This window comes from Polypterus senegalus, chromosome 4 (assembly GCF_016835505.1).
Source record: "Polypterus senegalus isolate Bchr_013 chromosome 4, ASM1683550v1, whole genome shotgun sequence".
NCBI classification, from domain to species: Eukaryota; Metazoa; Chordata; class Cladistia; order Polypteriformes; family Polypteridae; genus Polypterus; species Polypterus senegalus.
The window spans coordinates 217311869-217333445 of NC_053157.1; the positions used below are offsets into that span (position 1 = coordinate 217311869).

At 43.5% G+C, this 21577-nt stretch overlaps 1 pseudogene; it reads right to left on the reverse strand.

The window, feature by feature from the left end:
• Positions 1–299: 299 nt before the first annotated feature.
• Positions 300–7386, reverse strand: LOC120528803 (annotated as a pseudogene).
• Positions 7387–21577: the final 14191 nt, after the last annotated feature.

Consider the following 21577-nt stretch of genomic DNA (forward strand, 5'->3'; position numbering starts at 1 on the left):
CCCAGTGTGGTTGAAGTGCCGGCTGCATCCCCGGAAGAACTCCAGGTGTCCCTGCTCTTCTTCCCCCCAGCACTTCCAGGTGTGGTGGAAGTGCTGAGGTCCAGGGCCCCAAAGGCATAGGGGCGCCCCCTGGGGGTGACCATGGGCCCCTACAGGGTTGAGCTTCAAAGCTCTGTACCCGTGGCCCCCAAAAGTACCAGGGCGGTTGCCCCCACATGGTCTGGGGAAGGCTTCCTGGGCGTTCCGGCTGGGTCACTCCCCCAGCCATCTCCGACAATATATATATATATACTTCTTCTTCATCCTGGCGTTGTGTCCCGCTTGATCGCAGGGTCCGCTCTCTTGCAACATCGTCTCCATTTGGCTCGGTCTAAAGCGTCTTCTGGGGTGACATTGGCGATTTTCATGTCTTCGCTGATCCGGTCCATCCACCGCTTCTTTGGTCTTCCTCGTGGTCGCCGTCCTGCGGGTCGAGCCGCATTGCCGTTCGCGCCACCGAGTTCTGGTCACTTCGGGTGACATGCCCGTACCACCGCAGCCTTGCCTCTCGCATCTTTTCTACAATTGGCGCTATGCCCATTCGCCTTCGGATGTCGGCGTTCATGATACAGTCCCATCTTGTTAGGCCCAGGCTCCAGCGAAGCATACGCATCTCCATGGTGCTTAGGGCTTGTTCGTGCCGCAGAGGCTGGCCAGCACTCTGATCCATATAGGGCAACTGGGCGGACCACTGATTTGTAGATTTTGACTTCAGGCTGTCCGGCATGCGGCGGTCGCAGAGCACGCCAGTGACTTGGCGCCACTTGGCCCATGCGGCGTTGATTCTTGCGCGGACGTCGGGTGACAGGTCACCGTCGTGGCTGATGACAGCGCCAAGGTACTTGAATTCGGTAGTCTTCTTCAGGTCTTCCTCCCCGATCTTGATGGTACCATCGGTTTGCAGGCCACATTCCATGTATTCGGTCTTTTTAATATTCAACTTCATGCCGTTGGTGTCTAACCGGTCCTTCCACCGTTGGGCCTGTTGCTGTAGGGCTTCGCGTGTCTCGTCCGAGAGGAAGACGTCGTCCGCATACAGCAGCGCCAATGGGTGGGGGGTCTGGAGGTCCGCCGTTGCTGTGTCCATACACAAAATGAACAGGAGCGGCGATAGCGCTGATCCCTGGTGCACGCCCACATTGATGGCGAAGGGCGGTGATGTTCCCACTGGGCACCTGACCATGCTGGTGACGTTGCGGTACAGGAGCTTGACCCAGTTGACGTATGCTTCTGGTACACCGCGGCGCCGAACGCATGCCAGATGAGGTCATGAGGCACTCTATCAAACGCTTTCTCCAGGTCCAGGAAGGCCATATGGACACCTTTGTTCTTTCTCGATGTTTCTCCAGTAGAAGGCGGGCGGCATGGATTGCATCGGTTGTTCCACAGCCTTTGACAAAGCCGCATTGATTTGGCGTGATGGTGACGATATGGCGGAGGCGGCGCCCAAGATCCGCTCGAATATCTTCATTGTGTGGCATAGGAGGCGGATTGGGCGATAGTTGGAGCACTCGCCACGCCGCTTTGCCTTCCAAATGGGCACTGTTATGCTGGTGGTCCAGGCCTTGGGGACTTCGCCTTCTCTGACGATTTGGTTGAAGAGGTCGCATAGCGCGCGGCTCCACGCTGCCCAAGCAGCTTCCACACTTCAGCAGGAATGTCATCAGGTCCGTCGCCTTCCCGTTCTTCATCTTCTTGACAGCAGTTGTGACTTCTGCGATGGTAATTGGCGGGACGGGGCCAGAGACGGGGTCGGCACTGCTGATCGGCGGTGTGGAAATTCTTCGTTGCTCACTCTGGAGTAGTAATCGCTCCAACGCTGGAGGATGGCGGGCGGGTCCCGTAAGACTAGGTGTTGGTCGTCCTGATATGCTTGACCTGGCCGATATCCTGGGTCGAACGATGGCATATTGGCAAGGCGATAGATCTTGTTCGCCTCCAGGGTATAGAGAGATGTGTTCGCTGACGCTATGATCGCCTTTTGGGGACAGTCGCGTGGGTCTTGTGTAGACTGGTGAGACGCCCCGCCATTAATCGGCTGTGATGGCACTGTCAGTCCTCCACTGTGTGCGTGTCTTCATAATCCGAGGTGATGACCTCATAATCGTATCGTGCAAAAGAAAGTGTGAATCGCCTTAATATTATTTTTCCGTGGTGTAGAAAAGGGGTCCCGTGTTTGCACTTGTCTGGGCTATAGCGCAGGGGGAGAATGAAAAATTAAAAGTGCTCACTTTGACTTAAGGCAGAAGCGCAGTCAGCGTCTCAAAGGCCGGCACAGCTATGCGCTGCGCTGGCTGCTCGACTTTTGCTGGGCAGGAGACCACAGTTTTGCAGACACGTTCATGATATCAAAAGTCTCAGCCTCTTTGGAGGTCATTCATATATTATATATATAGCAAAATCCCGCCTCACAGCGGAGAAGTAGTGTGTTAAAGAAGTAATGAAAAGAAAAGGAAACATTTTAATAATAACGTAACATGATTGACATTGTCATGAGTGTTGCTGTCATATATATGCCTGCCTAAATAAGTCACCCTCGCTTTGCTCTTACTTTATTTACCGTTCATTTAATCATGGCTATTGGCGGAAAAATTATAAAATGGAAGGAGGATGGCTTTACCAAAACAATTATTGATGGCGAATCGATTATTCATAAAGCTTGAATTGGTGATGTTTTTCTGTGTTAACCTCATATTTTTTCAGACTTCTTCTCAAACTAAGGTGGTGCGAGGGTAAAATGAATCGGATGCGCTGATCAATGTAATCGTGTACCAGGAAATCATGCATTGACAAAAGCTCCCTTTGCTTGTAATGCAAAGTGTGATTAAATGCATTATTTTTAGCGCGTTATGGAGCACATGCATCAAGCTTCTCAGCTGTGCTTGTGCTAAGAAAAGGAAAGATTTTAAAAATAACATAACACGATTGTCAATGTAACCTTTTGTAAGTAGTGCCTGGAGGATTCAGTGTGGAGAAACTCTAGAGACAGCGTGTGTATTAACTTGTGGATTTTTCTGTGAGTATTTGGTGGCAGTCTGACGAAGTTGCTTCGGAAGAGGGTGTTAGCCGCGGAGCTCAGCTCAGAGCGAAATGAGATGAATGGGAGGGAGATGATGACGTGACTCCCCCACCCGCCTTAACTGTCAATCCCCCACAAACACAGTCTCTCGGAATTTGCATAAGCACACCCCTTCACCTACAATTTTAACTTAGTTACAAAGTGATCAAAACTCTCGTTTATATCCTCGTCCTCTCATTAAACTTGTATCCCGCATTACCTGTGGGCATGTGAAACGCCAGCGGTAGCCTGTCTATGAACTTAATTTAAAGTTTAGGTTTACACCTTTCTTTCTTTCCGAGGCAGCACTCATGAATATGGTAGTATATGTCACTCGCTCACTTCTTATTGTTTCGCTGCCTTCTCAATTATAAAATGCATGTTTTCTTAAGCGCTTTTTGGAGGTCTTCCTGGTTTTCTACGCACTGCGTTGACAGTCAGTTCACGTGATTACGTGGGAGGCGTGATGATGTCACACGAAACTCCGCCCCCCACGGCTTTTGAGCTCAACTCCATTACAGTTAATGGAGAAAAATACCTTCCAGTTATGACCATTAGGCGTAGAATTTCGAAATGAAACCTGCCCAACTTTTGTAAGTAAGCTGTAAGGAATGAGCCTGCCAAATTTCAGCCTTCTACCTACACGGGAAGTTGGAGAATTAGTGATGAGTCAGTGAGTGAGTGAGTGAGGGCTTTGCCTTTTATTAGTATAGATATGGTCGTTCCTGAATGCTCAGGAAGAAAGCAGTAATATAAAAATCTTAAAGTTTTGTGGTTTACTCCTCAAATATACATCCCCATATCTGAGTATACGAGAAAGTCTAGGGGAGATCACTCCCTTTATTAATTTTTTTTTTGAGTGGAACTCCTAACCCCAAGTCTGCCCACCCTGTGATTTACAGTCTAGTTTCCATTCCTGTCCAGAGACCTTAATATTGTGCACATTCCTGGTTTGACCTGTTTGTCTCCTTACTCTGAGTTCTCATCTTACCTTTTAAGATTTTATTTTTGAATGCATGATTTATTTGTTATGACTCTGGCATGTGTTACTTGACAAGAATTCTCTGCAGTGCTCTGGTACTTGAGTTTTAATAAAATCACCTTCACCACCAGCCTTTAAAAGAAAACATTATCTTTTATTTCTTTTTATTAGTCCAACTTGTTGGTAATATTTATCTTTTTTGTTTATTATTTTTATTTATTTGGCTGTACCTTGACAGTGCACAGGATAAACATAACTACAACTCACAATGAGATGGCCAACTGAACACACATATAAACAAATCTAAATGAAATTTCAAAGCAAATCAGATCAAAACAAAATCAAGCTAAGTTACAAATCAAATAAAATCAATAAAGGATTGCATTTTGTCCCCATAACAAAACCATTAATCTTTTTTCCTCTGAGGTTTTGAATTAAAATTCTTACGTTTCTCACATATCAAGTATTTGGTGCTGACTTAAGCACTTCAGAACAAATTTTAATCTGGACTTGAACTTTCATCTTCGTCTTTGGCATGCTTCCATGTTGCTGCTATGTCTCTCTCAGTACACCAACTACATTTGCTGAAGCACTGACTTAAGGATTGTGTATATATATATATTGTGGTAGCCGGCCCGGAAACAGACAGGCGGACACGTTCATGTTACCCACAACACGTTTAATCACCATTATTTACAAAGTGCACAAACCCCAAAGTCCCCAAAAGTCCTGGCCAACAATACAATGCCTTCTCTTTCTTCAGGCCGCCTCCTTGCCTCCTCCAGAGACCTTGTCCTCTTCCACCCGACTCTAGCCCCCATATTAAAGGAGGCGGCCCCTTTTATAATCACCCGGACGTGCTCCAAGTGTGTCCCGGCAATCTTCCACCGACACGCCCCAGTGTGGTTGAAGTGCCGGCTGCATCCCCGGAAGAACTCCAGGTGTCCCTGCTCTTCTTCCCCCCAGCACTTCCAGGTGTGGTGGAAGTGCTGAGGTCCAGGGCCCCAAAGGCATAGGGGCGCCCCCTGGGGGTGACCATGGGCCCCTACAGGGTTGAGCTTCAAAGCTCTGTACCCGTGGCCCCCAAAAGTACCAGGGCGGTTGCCCCCACATGGTCTGGGGAAGGCTTCCTGGGCGTTCCGGCTGGGTCACTCCCCCAGCCATCTCCGACAATATATATATATATACTTCTTCTTCATCCTGGCGTTGTGTCCCGCTTGATCGCAGGGTCCGCTCTCTTGCAACATCGTCTCCATTTGGCTCGGTCTAAAGCGCCTTCTGGGGTGACATTGGCGATTTTCATGTCTTCGCTGATCCGGTCCATCCACCGCTTCTTTGGTCTTCCTCGTGGTCGCCGCCCCGCGGGTCGAGCCGCATTGCCGTTCGCGCCACCGAGTTCTGGTCACTTCGGGTGACATGCCCGTACCACCGCAGCCTTGCCTCTCGCATCTTTTCTACAATTGGCGCTATGCCCATTCGCCTTCGGATGTCGGCGCTCATGATACAGTCCCATCTTGTTAGGCCCAGGCTCCAGCGAAGCATACGCATCTCCATGGTGCTTAGGGCTTGTTCGTGCTTCGCAGAGGCTGGCCAGCACTCTGATCCATATAGGGCAACTGGGCGGACCACTGATTTGTAGATTTTGACTTCAGGCTGTCCGCATGCGGCGGTCGCAGAGCACGCCAGTGACTTGGCGCCACTTGGCCCATGCGGCGTTGATTCTTGCGCTGACGCCGGGTGACAGGTCACCGCCGTGGCTGATGACAGCGCCAAGGTACTTGAATTCGTAGTCTTCTTCAGGTCTTCCTCCCCGATCTTGATGGTACCATCGGTTTGCAGGCCACACTCCATGTATTCGGTCTTTTTAATATTCAACTTCATGCCGCTGGTGTCTAACCGGTCCTTCCACCGTTGGGCCTGTTGCTGTAGGGCTTCGCGTGTCTCGTCCGAGAGGAAGACGTCGTCCGCATACAGCAGCGCCCATGGGTGGGGGTCGGGAGGTCCGCCGTTGCTGTGTCCATACACAAAATGAACAGGAGCGGCGATAGCGCTGATCCCTGGTGCACGCCCACATTGATGGCGAAGGGCGGTGATGTTCCCACTGGGCACCTGACCATGCTGGTGACGCTGCGGGACAGGAGCTTGACCCAGTTGACGTATGCTTCTGGTACACCGCGCGCCGAACGCATGCCAGATGAGGTCATGAGGCACTCTATCAAACGCTTTCTCCAGGTCCAGGAAGGCCATATGGACACCTTTGTTCTTTTCTCGATGTTTCTCCAGTAGAAGGCGGGCGGCATGGATTGCATCGGTTGTTCCACAGCCTTTGACAAAGCCGCATTGATTTGGCGTGATGGTGACGATATGGCGGAGGCGGGCGCCCAAGATCCGCTCGAATATCTTCATTGTGTGGCATAGGAGGCGGATTGGGCGATAGTTGGAGCACTCGCCACGCCGCTTTGCCTTCCAAATGGGCACTGTTATGCTGGTGGTCCAGGCCTTGGGGACTTCGCCTTCTCTGACGATTTGGTTGAAGAGGTCGCATAGCGTCGCGGCTCCACGCTGCCCAAGCAGCTCTCCACACTTCAGCAGGAATGTCATCAGGTCCGTCGCCTTCCCGTTCTTCATCTTCTTGACAGCAGTTGTGACTTCTGCGATGGTAATTGGCGGGACGGGGCCAGAGACGGGGTCGGCACTGCTGATCGGCGGTGTGGAAATTCTTCGTTGCTCACTCTGGAGTAGTAATCGCTCCAACGCTGGAGGATGGCGGGCGGGTCCCGTAAGACTAGGTGTTGGTCGTCCTTGATATGCTTGACCTGGCCGACATCCTGGGTCGAACGATGGCATATTGGCAAGGCGATAGATCTTGTTCGCCTCCAGGCGTGTCCAACTCCTCGTAGAGCTTGCTATAGTGAGCCGCTTTCGCTTTTGCGACAGCACTCTTCGCCATCAACTTGGATGTTCTGTATTGTTGGTAGTCTTCATCGTCTCTGGACTGGAGCCACTTCTTCAGGGCTTTCTTCTTCGCTTTGATGGGTTCTTGCACTTCTTCGCTCCACCACCATGTTTGTTTATCGATGAATTTTCTTCCCGGTTTCGTCCGTCCAAGGGTTGCGGACGCAGCTTCGGAGATCTGGCTGGAGATGGTATCCCAGGTGTCCGCTACTGGCTGGTCAGGGTCCACGCCCATGCGGGCGAGCTCTTTGTAAGCTCTTGCTTCCACTCGCCGAGTCTCCACCATTTGATCTTTTCGGCGGTTGTTGTTCGTACTCATTCGACGCTGGCCAAGGTCTAGGTGTAGGTCCATGACTAGCAGCCGGTGTTGGGGGCGCGTTTGTTGATGGGATCACTTTTACGCCACGGACCAAGTTGAAGTGACACCTCGAAAGAGCCAGTAGTCGATCTGGGTGTCTCGCCGCTGGAGTATGTTATCTGATGCATTTGCTTCTTTTTGAAGAAAGTGTTGACTATGGCGAAATCATGGGCCTCTGCGCAGTCCAGCGCCGTGTGCCATCGTCGCTATGGGCTCCTCGTCCTTGGCCCCATGGACCCGTTCAGTATCCGGTTCGCTCTTGACCCACGTGGCCGTTGAGGTCGCCACCGACAGCTACGTGTTCTTCGGGGGCAAATGATCGTAGGTGGGCGTCGAGGCTTTCCCAGAATCGGTCTTTCTCGTCGTCGGGGCAATTAGTTTGGGGCGTAGCACGATACAACTCGGAGCACGGCTGAGCCAGTGTCGATCTTGAGTGACATGAGGCGGTCTGAGACTCGGCTGACTTCTACGACGTTGTCTTGTAGCTTCTGGCAGATCACGATTCCCACGCCGCTTTGTGCTTGTGCGCCGTTGTAATACAGTTTGAAGCCTTCGCCGATGTCTCTGGCTTTTAATCCTATCCATTTCGTCTCTTGAATACAGGCGATGTCGACACGACGGGTCTTGAGTGCGCGGCCAACTCGCGCTTCTTCCGGTCATGGTGCCGATGTTGAGGGTCCCACACCGTAATCGTAGTCGTGGTCGGACTTGCTTCTTTAGCCTGTCCGTCCTTGGGCAGGTAGCCTTCGCCCACTTCTCACGCCGCTCAGGCGAGGCGCACGCGTCGCCTGCAGGGGCCGCCCTAGCATCATCGCCCAAATGTTGAGCCGTTGTTGCATATGATGCGACTGAGGAGGGGTCCGTCGATCGGGCGCTCGCTCCGCCTGACGCCGACCCTCACCGTGGCCAACTTCCCATGGGGTCGTTGTTTCCAGCCGGCACCGCGAGGAGGTGGTGATGGGATTTTGCCAGCCATATATATATATACAGTATATATATATATATATATATATATATATATATATATATATATATATATATATATATATATATATATATATATAGTCCTAAGCCTAAAAGTGCAATGATTTCATGCAAAAGATTTTATGTCACGCTTTAAAATCTGGCTTATTTTTTTAATACCTACTGTACATATATGAATTTATCAAACTTTAATGTGATGTTGTTAGATTTTCAGATTGTTATTCCATTTTTAAATTATAAACTAAAATATCAAGAACTCACGTCCCACAAGACGAGACATTGTGCCATGAGATTTAACCATGCCTGGGGCTGGAAATAAAAGACAAGGAGTAGATGACAAAGACAGCTGCTGTACAGGCTTTTAAATGTTCAAAGCGCAATCCAGCAGCTGTTTGAGCAAAGAGGAGGTAAAATAAAAACTGTATTTGTTTCCCATTGAAACAAAGAAATTAATTGAAATTAAGAGTGGGTTGCGTTCAGCCCCCTATTAACAACACGATTGGCAGAGATGCGAAGTTGCTGTCACGTAGTACAGGCCAGGGGGGTTGGTGAGCAAAGCGACCAGGGGGTAAGCCCCCTAGTATATATCTTGTCATGTTTGGGTCACAGATTTACACAGAAACACAGGAGGTTGTAGAGACAGGAGCTTTATTTAAACACTGCAAACAAACATGTCTCTTTTTCAAAATTTTAAACTTTTTTTTTTTTTTTAAACTAAAGTTGCTCCTTGACAAGATGGACAGTTCTGTCTCACAATTAAAAGAATGCAAAGATATCTTCCTCTTCAAAGGAGTGCGCATCAGGAGCAGGGAAGGTCAGAGAGAGAGAAAGGCAAACAATCAATCAAAAATCGACAGGTGCTGTTCAGACTTTTAAGTCTGCGAAGTATCGCGTGGATCACTTGATAGGTCGGCCGCAAGTAAGCCCAGCAAGCAGGGGAGCAGTGTGAAGGTAGTCTTTCAGCATTTTTTAACCTGAGGGGTGCATTCAGCCCCCCAGTTCACAATATATGCTAACTAAGAGGGGGTGTCACCGAGCCCTAAACCCCAGACATCAACACATCCAGCATAGTCTCGGGTTCAAATAAATGTTTTTGTTTATTAACACAGTACTGATAAGTATGAACAAGATACACATGTTATAGCCACCAATTATATAATGTTTCGTGGTAGGTGTACTGTAATCAGTGCATGCTCCTAACCTCCTCCTCCTTTCCCTCCTTCCAGTCCTCCAAGTGAGTGCCATCTTCTGCAAGTGACAGGATTGATCCTTAGGATTTCAAATCCCATGGATCCCTGCAGTTGTCCGTACTATGTCCACACCAGGGGAACATTGACATTTATTGTACTTGGGCAGAAATTTTTTGGACAGGCAATCAATCCTTGTCCATCCATTATGGTCTCCTGACAAGGAAATGTAGCATCAACCAATCTGGCCAGGATTCCTGTGTAGCCAGCGTGACACCTAATACATATACTTTATATTTATATATATATATATGTTTTTCCATCCATTCATCCATTTTCTAACCGCTGAATCCGAATACAGGGTCACAGGGGTCTGCTGGAGCCAATCCCAGCCAACACAGGGCACAAGGCAGGAACCAATCCAGGGCAGGGTGCCAACCCACCGCAGGACACACACACCAAGCACACACTAGGGCCAATTTAGAATCGCCAATCCACCTAACCTGCATGTCTTTGGATTGTGGGAGGAAACCGGAGCGCCCGGAGGAAACCCACACAGACACAGGGAGAACATGCAAACTCCACGCAGGGAGGACCCGGGAAGCGAACCCGGGTCTCCTAACTGCGAGGCAGCAGCGCTACCACTGCGCCACCGTGCCGCCCTTATATGTTTTTCCCCTCTGGGATATCAGTATTCACTTACTTTGTAACTCTTACAATGCTTGTCGCCCATTCTCATTGTTTGCTACATTCCATGCCATTCATTCTTGTTTTTATTTTTATTTTGATTATAAATAATCTTCACAGTCAGCTGTGGGTAACTGTGACATGTATGAGGATACATATAATAATCAGGACTAAATTCAGCACTAAACCAGCAGTGAAATGATTACAAAACATTAGTAGTACTGGTTCATTCTAAACATGGCCCTTTCTGCTGGATTTTGAATTAACCACAGAGATGTAAGGCATCAATTTGAACACCTGACCATAAAGAACCATAGCAGCCAACTCAACTGCAAAGAAATGAATGAACCATCTTTTTAAGATGTAATGCGGAAACATGGCAGCTTAAGGTTAAATGTGTGTTGAGCTTAACACCTGCACGTCAGATGGATTCATCAAAACTACATTTTGTGCCTTTGAATTGAGTTTTTAATATTGCATTGCAGATCATAGTGTTACCTCCCACTAATAACTTTTATTTTTTCCTTAGTTTAAAAACAAGTGATTATCTTTAATCCATTGATTTAAAGCAATAAAATACAAATGCAAATCAATAACCGTTAATACACCATGCAGTATATTTTCACAGTAATGCTGCTTTGTCAGCAATCCAAGCTCTATGCAGATGTCAGACGTAGCAACTCCCATACAGTCAGAGTAAAAAATAAGACATATTTAACAAAAATTACAGTTAACCAGGCAATAACTTGAAAATAACTGCATGGTGACTGAGACAGAACAGTAGCACATGAGGAGAGCATCTTGATGCTTCCCACACTGTCCTGGGTGAGGCAAAGTGAGAGCATGGAAGGCAAATGTCTTCTTATATCACCATGGGCGAGGCAAAGTGAAAGCAAAGGAGACACCCGTCTCCCTGCTTCTCCTGCACCCAGATTCTGCAGTAGATAAGAAGAAGTGATGATAGCAGAGGAGCATGTCTCACTTCTTCTCATTGCACCATAGATGAGATTATGAGACCTTCCTCTTGTTTATGCCACTTCATATTACAGTAACAGCGACAAAGAGTTTCATTTGTGTAAGCTGAGGTTCTACTGTATTAAGGAAAAGAAAACTGGTCCTAAGATTGAACTCTGAGGGACACCATATCTGACAAAGGACAAGAATAAGGTAGTGCTGTCTTTAGATTTTTCTACATATTGAAAATGTTTCCTTAAATATCAAGTAAACAGTTCCACACAGTGGCTACCGGGCTAACTAAACTGCCCAGCTTGAAAGGTATGATGAAAAATATGAAGAAAATAATAATGGTGAAAACCAGAAGTGAAATTTGTATTTTTTTAACACAATACGGAAATTGTAAGAAGTTCATATTTAAAAGCAATTTGTTTAACAGAGATTTAATAGTAATTACTTTGTTACTTTGAAAGAAACAGGGCCAATGCCATTTAATAAAGTGTGTCAGTTGGGACTGTTAATTCAGCGTCTGGGGGAGAACAGACTACATGGCGTTAATGGGCTCAACTTCTGAATGGCGACAGTCATTTTCAGGGCCCTCTTGTGCACATACTCTTATGGAAAATTTAAAGTCTCCAGTTAACTTCATATATTTTTGTCTGGCACTTTTGTGCATGGAAAACCAGACAAAAAACAAAAAAAAAACTCCACACGGGCAATTCTCAGGCAGCATTTGGTGCAACATCTGTGAGGAAGGAGCATTGACCAGTGGATCAGAATGTTACCTCACTTTAAAATATGTGGAGTACCATTTTTAGATTCTTTTTTGTTTTACACCTTTTTAGGATTTTAGGGTGAAAGAGAAACCCAATAACTGGGTTTCCATTAACTTGCAAATCTTCACTTGGGAGATTCCTCTTTGTGTGCAATCGAAGATGTCCATTAGCTCATTGTGACTGTCTTCTCTACTGTATTTAGTAAGTGGTATTGCACAATTATGAGCTTTCATCTGTTCTAATAAGAAGTACATTTAATCAAACTAGGGGGCTTCGCCCCCTGCTCGCTTCATTCGTGTTTGGTTTTCCAGATAGACACTTTTAAGATTGTTTTTTCTTTGAATTGTTGCTATTTTATTAGTTTCACTTTTATTTCAGAACTTCTGTAAAAATAATATTTGGAATCTTTCGTGTCCCAATATGCTGAATCTTTTTAACGAGGTCAGTGAGACGTGTTTAATGACTTTGTACCATAATTCAGGACAGGTTTCTCTGTTTGGAATTTCAGCACAGACAAAACGATCCGCATCATCAACAGTTAATCATTTTTTTTGCAAAGTAACCAATAAATGCATGTGAGATAAACCACGTTTTTGAAATTCTCTGACTTAAACTTCAAAGCCTTACAATATTTACATACTTCTGACATATCACCTATGTCCTTATATTCGATCTCTATTCGCCTTTTTGTTATTTCTCTGAGTAATAATTTCTCTTTCTTTGCACTAATGCAACGTTTATTTTCTTTGTTTTGACACTGTCGTTTTTTCCTGCTTTCATATTCTGTATCTTGCTCTGCGTGTGTTTCATGGCTATGTTTTTTTTGAGTCTTTTCAATTCCAGTTTTCATTACCTCTAAACTGCTCTGCATGTGTGTGGCCCCCATTTTGTTAACCTCTTTATGATGTTTTACTTTGTTTTCTACTCTGTCTTTTATTTTTGACCTCGCATTCTCCTGCTTTTTTTCAGTGATACCTGGTCCGTAGTGATTATTTTCCCTTTTTCGAGTAAAAATTTCCATTTTTTTGCGCTACTGTGATCTTTACTTTAGTTTTTTTATACTTTCCAATTTTCCTACTTTCATATTCTTTAACTTTCTCTACATGTGTATAGCGCCAACTTTTTTTTTTTGAGCTTTTTGAATTCCACTGCTTTCCTAATCTCTAACCTGCTCTGCATGTGTATAGCGCCAATGTTTGTGAACGTCTTTATGAAGTTCTACTTTGTCTTTTACTCTGTCTTTTAATTCTAAGCCTGATTGGACATGCTTTGTTTCAGTTCCAATTGTTACGGGATGATAATTACTTTCCTTATTTTCTGAATTTGCACCTACATTATTCTTTTTCTTTTTTATCTCTCCCAACGCTTTTGAGTCTCTTTTCTCCATGCTGCTTTTTTCTTCGCTTAGTCGTCGATGTTTCATTTATAACGTACTGTCCTTATACACTTTATAAGCGCTGAGAGCCCTGGATCTGTGTGTGCTCAAATCCTTCACACGACTGAATGTTTTGCTGCCCATTCTCTTATTTGATATTTATTTGTAAGTAGGGCGTGTCTTGTAAGAATCTCATGTTCTACGTCATCGCAAGACGGTCTTGGGTCAATCTCTTGGCACAATGTCTCATGTTTAAGGTCCCCGCAAGACGCTCCATGGCCATTCTCTTTCTTCTCGCGGGTCTTTTAAGTGTCTTCCATGATTTTTTTTTTTTTTTTATTAATTTTATTACAATCCATACATAGCAATCAAGTTTTTACAAAAAGAAGAATTATGTTAAGAACAGATCGATCCCCACCCCAGTGTCTTCCATGATTTTAACGTGAAGATCATGTCTCAACTTCCTAGTGTTTTTTCTCCAGGATTTTTTTTTATAATAGAGAGATTTAAAAATCTAATGAAAATGGGAGCAGATTTATGTGTTTACTGTAAATGATGAGATGACATGTATTCATAATATAGTATATTGTAGACCTTTATTTCATATCCATCAACATTATTTAATGTACCTTTTAAAATTTGTTTTGAAATAACTTAACACAATCAGATTAATTGGGCCTTCCATTTGTCTTTCAGTGGTCAATAGAAAACAATGTTATTTAGCCCAGTTAGAACAATAGAATAATCTAGTCGAGAACAGGCCATTCAGCACAAAGCTCACTAATCCTATCCACTTACTTCTTCCAAAATAGCATCAAGTCTAACTTTGAAGGTCCCTAATTCTACTGTACTTGGTAGGTTATTCCATGTGCTTTTGTGTAAAGAAAAAATGCCCGATAATTAGTGTGAAATTTACCTTTAACAAGTTTCCAACTGTGTCCCCATTTCCTTGATGAACTCATTTTAAAGTAACATCCACTGTACTAATTGCCTTCATAATTTTAAACACTTCAATCATGTCTCCTATTTAATCTTCTTGAGCATTCAAGTCTTCTGAGTTATACTCAACCAACACAATCCTTGATCATTATTTGTGAAACTTCTACAATCCTTTACCTAATAGAGGGGAGTAAATGCATAAAATAAGAGATACACCTGTGCAAGTTGGAACTTAAGCAGGTTAAGAAATAAAAGTTATTTAGCAGGTCAGATGAAAATGGCACATTCACACCTCTAATTGGAAATGTTACAGTACATGAGCAGAAATTGTAGCTGTTTGGTCTCTTCTTGTCAAGACAATACAAATGTCATAACCTAACAACCTCTTTGACTGACAACTCTGTTGTACTTTTTAAATTAACCACAGTGTAGGCAAGGTCCCCTTGCTTTTTTATTTAATTCCAGCAAACTGCCTGTAAGCAAAGTAGATTGCACTCAACCACACAGGTATGTGAAGGACAAACCAAGAGATGTGCATGTTTTAAAAAAGAAGATGTCTGAAATCTCAAAGCTCAGAAACACCAGAAGGTTATCCTGTATGAGAATTTCCAAAAGCTGTTAACAAAAAGACAAGAATATCAGCAAAGCTAAGATGCTAAAACTGTTAAAAGAATTGAGAAGTGGAATGCTATAAAAAGTAAACGACAAAGCCAGACACTTAAGAGTGCAGGACTGAGATTGTTCAAAGTCTGAATCTTTAAAAGACCCTGAGCTCTGCATTTGGTTTTCTGGTGAGATGCAGACAGCTTTCTGAGAGGCAAAACCTAACAACTATGCAGTGTGTTCTAGCAACGTACAAAACAAAATGCTGGAACTTATGCTAAGTATGAATGCTACTGTCATTTGTCTTTTATATTTGGTTATTGATTCACACATTGTCACACTAAATAGAGGTAGCACTACAGTAATTGAGTAATAGTTGGTAGGATACACAAGCTTTACCTGAAAATGCATCAAATGTTAAATGCTCATTTTCCAAGACCTGCTGTTTAAACTGATAAGGATTTAAAGTTCAGATCAAGTAACTGTAGCTTTAATGTTGTGTCCGGCCATTGTCTGTGTACGTTAGTTTGCACATATTACTTAAATAATCCCAGGGAAGTTCAGGTTGGTTAACTGGAAAATCTAAATTGACATTGTGTTAATGCTAGTGTGTCTGTGAGTAAATTATTACTGCAATGGACCGGCCCAATTCAGGCTGGGTCTTGCTGTATGCACACAGCATAGACTTTGGACCTCAGCAACAATGAACTGAATTTACAATGTTTGAGAATGTTCTGTTATGTCATTCCTACACCTGTTTAATCCAATAAAATAGCATGAAGGCCAGAGCCTAACTTGGCAGGATGGGATTCAAAGCAGAAAACATCAATAGTCCATTGTATGTCCCACTCACACACCTGTGATGATGCGGGTTCGCTCCATGCTCCCATTCAGCTTCTGGGAGTTCTTGAACCCGACACCATCGGTAATGCTACCGATGAGTTAGGCAATAAGACACAACAAAGCAAGGGGATGCTGCAAAAAGTGCAAAAGTGCTTTTAATAAAACAACAAACAAACAGTGTTCAAATAAATAGTGCAGTGTCTCAAAAATAAGTCATTAAATAAATAATCCATAAAAAAGTGAAAGGGTGGAGGTTAAAATCCAATAGAAAAAAAAATCCTTTAAAAAAAACAAGGTTAAAACAATGGCTGGAAGCTGTCTTTTAAAAACAAAGCCCAGTGCCTTCTTTTACTGGTGGCTCCCCTATTTCTCCCTTCCAGGCTATGTGCCAGGGGAGTCACCCTACATGCAGCTGATCTTCTTCACAGTACTGGTCTGGTGGCCTTCCGATCCCTGGCTCTGGTGCTAATCACCCAGACTGAGACTTGGGCTCCCCAGCAACCAGGACGCTCCCACTGGGGCTTCCACTTCCCAAGTCCCTGACTCCCGCTGCCTTCGCGGTGGCGAGCCAACCTTCTCCTGGTCACTCCTGCTCTAAACAAGCGCTCAGCAGGAGCGACCACTGCCGTCGGTCCTCGGGTGCAGGCCAAACACCCCACTAGGGCTCGCCTCTCCCAGCTGCCTGCAATCATCTCTCTCTCTCACTGGCTTTCTCCCTTCTGCTTCCTGCCATCTTCTTCACCCTTAACCTCCCATTCATTTTTTTTCTTCCTTCCTGTTTTTCCTCCTCCTCTAGCCACCTCACGCTTCTATTTATTACGGGGACATGGATCAGATGTGGCAATTAGCAGCTCCCAGCACCAATTATGGATATGGACGACTTCTCACCTGTGCACTTAAGTGAGGACCATCCGTATCACGCCTCACCAGGGAACTGCTCTTACCACACATACCACGCCCCTCGCTAAGCCTGCTACACCACAACGCCCATTAGCCAAATTCATTTGCACAACATCCAGGTGCAGGATTTAAACTCTATAAAACTGGCTTAACAAGATCTGCACACATTAAACTAAATTTCCGTGAAGGAACTCCAGTGAAGAGAGACAGAGAAGTTGGCAATAGGAGAGGAAAGAAAGAAGCTGTTTGAGGGCAGTATGCTCAAGATTTTAATGGAAGGTTAGGTGTTGTTGTTGTTGTTGTAAGACCACCAAGACAATAAAGAGATACACTTGAGATGCAGCAGGACATGTTTTGTCAGGGCATAAGACTGAAGATCACCCAATAAGTGCTAGTGATGTGGATTCCTGATCATCTATCAAGAAAAGGAGAGTCCAGGGAGGGATGTCAGGAGTGGCCAGTTGGTAATAAATGATTACTAGCTAGGAGAGATGGACCCCACTTACCCATTCAAGTGGAAGATTGGTGAGGAATAGCACAAAGTTAATACTTTCCTGCCAAAATCCAAGAGGGTTGCGCACAGTGTCTGACTTGAGGGAAAAGGACTTTGTCATTCCATGCAGGAAATGAGAAACAAAAAAGGATGACTTACAAACCTGGGGCCTCATGTATAAAACCTTGCTTAGATTCCATACTACAATTTTGCTTACTCTAGAAATGTAAAAATAAATTAGATTTTTGAAACCATACATGCACCAGGCCTCAATCTCAAATCAACTTAAGACGATGCGCTCATGTGCGAGTTTTTAGCTACTCCCCACTTCTTCCCACACCAGTAACCATGTATGGCTTAAATAAAATGCCCTTTTTGTATATTTATGATTTAATCACCATATAAATGTGGCCATGTTCCAGAGTGATGTCTTTACTTTCAAATCTTGGTAAAGCGTTAGTAAGAGATAATGAAACTATCACTGACATTTGGCGGAGGTTAAGGTGTGGCTAGGGGGCCTGCTCCCCTCTCCTCAATGTATACACTATGTTACTAAAATATGTCTCAAATAAAGGGTATTTTTTCTTGCATTTTTAAGGACACCGTTAATGTAAATATGTTAATCAATGAATTAGGAGAGTATGGCTGTGCAGGGGTAGTGTGAATTCCTCATAATAAGGTTTCTGGGGATCGCGTCCGTTATTCTCCCTGCATGGAGTTTACATAAGGTCCAGTAGGGTTTGCTCCAGTTTCCCTCTCACAGTCCAAAGACATGTGGGGTAGGTGAATTGCCCCCCACACACACACCCGATGTGTGTGTATGTGTGTGCGTGTATGTGTTTTAACTCAGAGATGAGCTAGCCTCCTGTCCAAGGGCTGTCCCTCTCTACACGCATTGCTTGGTAGGATAGGCTCCAGCTGCCCCCAGTCTTGGGATTTAGAGGATGGACAGATCAATGAATATTATAATTAGTCCTGTCCAAAGCATTTCTAACCTGTGCCTCTCCAGTCCTTAAAACAGACAGAGAGGTACTCTAGACAATTTCAATTACAGCTTAATTAATTGCTTCTGATTTAGGATGAAATAGGCTATTTTACCTTGAATATGTTGTATAGAGTAAGTTTCTTTATTACATGCCCAAAAGACACAGCTGTCAGCCAAAGAGATCCTCAGTAGTCATCATCAGCAATTAAAACAGGAGTACACGTGGCTGCAGCGTCTGTCTGCCTTTATGAAACCTCACTCAAGTTTCTTGAACATAAACACATCTCCCAGACTAGCACCTCCAACTCTAGTGGCTTGCCACATTTAACCGCACTGATAGACAATTTAGAAGGATTTGTTAGACTTGAAAAAAGCAGCTGAATGAGATCCATACTGCGATCTAGCAGAACAAACATGAGTGCAAAGATGTCGCCTTTGTTACATGTAATGTCTTTGGAAAATGCTGTTAGGAGACTGAATGATCAGACTGAGTCACAGTGATTGCAAAAAAAGTATATCTGCTTTGCTATAGTGTTTGGCGCTTGGTAAGTGTTGTTGATGTTTTGTAGCAAAAAGTAAATATCACTTTACTACTACTTAGCTGACACCTTCATACAAGTCAACTTACAACATTTGATAATCGATCACAATTCTTTTGTGTTTCCAGTTGGAGCACAAGCAAGTTAAGTGACTTGCTGATGATTACAGTGTCAGTAGTGGGATTTGAACTCACCTCCTCAGGGTTTGAAATCCAAAGCCTTTACCATTATGCCACACTGCCTACCAATACTCTGCCGCTTTAACTGACAATGAGTCTCAGTAACTGAATTCAGTAATTTATTATTTTTTTGCTAATATATTACGTTTAATTAATTAATGATTATAGGCTCTTTCCAAAGTATGAGTGTGTATAGGTGGGTATTTCAGTGTGCCCTGCAATACACTGCTCTCCTGTCAGGTATTTGTAGACCTTTCACCCATTTCTGCCAGTATAGACCCTAACTATCCACAACCATGAACTGCAGTAACCGAGTTCAGCAAATGGATGGATGTAAAGTCATTCCTCATTCAGCTTTGGTTTCCCCATTTACCCAATACTGCCTAAAAATGTTTAACTCAGTCATATTCTTACAATTGAATTATAAGGGTTCAGCAAATGGATGGATAGACACACATATAGCATTTCTTTTCCACAGGTCATGCCTACCTTTCCCCCAGTGCTGTTCAACTACAGTAGGCTTCAGCCTCACCTTGACACTAAAACTGAATTAAGTAGGTTGAACAAATGGATGCAAGAATGACTGGGAACTTCTCCTACCTCAACCTTACCTGCAAATGCTACAAAAATTCAACCATTCATCCATTTTCTATACCTTCTTATCCAAATAAGGGTTGTGGGGAAGAAGAAGCCTATTAATGAAATAATCACAAACCAGAAATCCAGTTGTGTTACGATGAAATACAAAGCAAAAGATACTCTGGTCATTGAATAAATGAAGTTGACCTTCAATTTGCAAAAATTAATACCATAAACATCTGTATTTTGCAACCACAAAGATTTCAGTGTGATCTTCACTCCCATTCTTCATTTGTTTGAGAAAGTGAAAAGTTTTACTGAGATGACAAAATGTTTTTTCTTGTTCCCCTTTCAGAATTGTATTATAAAAGGGTCAACTTTCAGACACACAGGCCATATCCATCATGGCTACCAGATGGGGGAGCCGAGGGAGCCTGCGCTTTGTTGGCCTCTGGAGTTTTTTTCTACTTCTGCAGCAATTTCATATTGTGATGTTGAAAGCATCCACTGGAGATTTGAAGATTTACTTTGATGAAGACATGTCAAGGTATAGCACAGAAACAGATAATGAAGATTACAGTTCACTCTTCTCTTCTGTCAAGGCTTCAGAAATAAGCCATAGCTTGACTCCGTCCAAAGTCCTGACTTTGGGAAATGCAAAAAAGATGACAACTAACATGGGCAGGAGCATTCAAGCCAAAACCAAAGTGATGTCTCGCAAGCTCAACGAAATGGGAAACATGCTGGCTGCCAAGGCAGAGAAACGGGTGAAGCAGCTGGAAGAAATTCAAACAGGGAAAGGGAAAATTGTGAAACGGTGCCGACGGATGGATCATGAATCTCAACCCTCAGAGAACGAAAAAAAGCTGCTAAAATACATTAATGATCATTTTTTTCAAGTTTAAGATAAGTTTTCAAGGAAAGATATTATTTCTCACTATCGAAATTTGGATGAACAAACTTTAAAAAGTAACTTAGGTGACAAAATTATTGATATCAATTCTCCTCAATATAGAGATATATGTAATTCATACTTTGATAAAATGAAGGGGGAAATAGGTGAAATTCATGTACAACAACATTCATATGTTTATAAGAAGGTTGATAACAAACTTGAAAAAATTGGTGATAGCATATTGAATAGAAATAATAAAATAACTATAGATGGAAGGGAGTTTCAGCGCCATAGTGAAGTTAGTCTGAGCTTGGAAATAAAAGATGAAGTTGTGGCAGATGCAGAGGACATATTCTGGTACACAAAGCAACTCGCCATGTATGACTTTTACCACCCCTGAAGGCAAGTCTTGTTTGTGGGTTATTCTTGATAGGTGTAAGAACTGGTTTAAGAACAAACTGGGCAAATGCTACATAAAGTTTGATGAATGGTGGGGCTTTGATGGTGAAACTTATGATCAGTTTATTTTAGCAGATCATGTCAGACAAACTCAGAATTTCAAAGTAAACAATTTTCAGAGATATTTTGAGAGCTTTTTAATAGAACAAAGACAACAGATTAATAAAAAAATAACATCAGCCAGCATGAGAGTAATTAGTTCTTTACGGACAACTTTAAACCTTGAAAATATTCCAAGAGGTAAGCTTTCTGAAGAACAACAAAAGGCTCTGCGAACAGAAACTTCCAATGCAGTCGAATTGTTTTTTAAAAATATTCAAATCCCCCAAAAAAGTGCTTATTCTGATTATTTCAAAGTATATAATGATGTTCTAAGTATACTACCTAGAGACTTTCAAGCTGCTTTTTCAAGAAAGTGGAATGAAATCCTCAATAAAGCTCTCTCTGAGGACACAAACATACAGAGCTTAAGTAAAACTTTGAGGAAAAAATTGTTCTTCATAGTCTGGGAAAAGAGAACTTCTTGGAGCGAGGTTATGAGAGGTACTTGAAGTTTCTGTTGCCGCAAGACTAGTCAAATTTAGTGAAATAAAATGTTTTAAGAAAGTTCAAACTAAAATAACCCCTTTAGAAATTATTTTGTGCTATGCTCAAATTAATTTTAAATTCATAGTGTTTTTATTTCCATCTTAAAAAAAACACTTTTTTTTTCTGAAAATAAATAAGCAAATATATAAACTGAAACACCCACTATTCAATGAACATTTTTTTCCAATTTGCAGTTAATGTGGCACATTATTGATTTTTA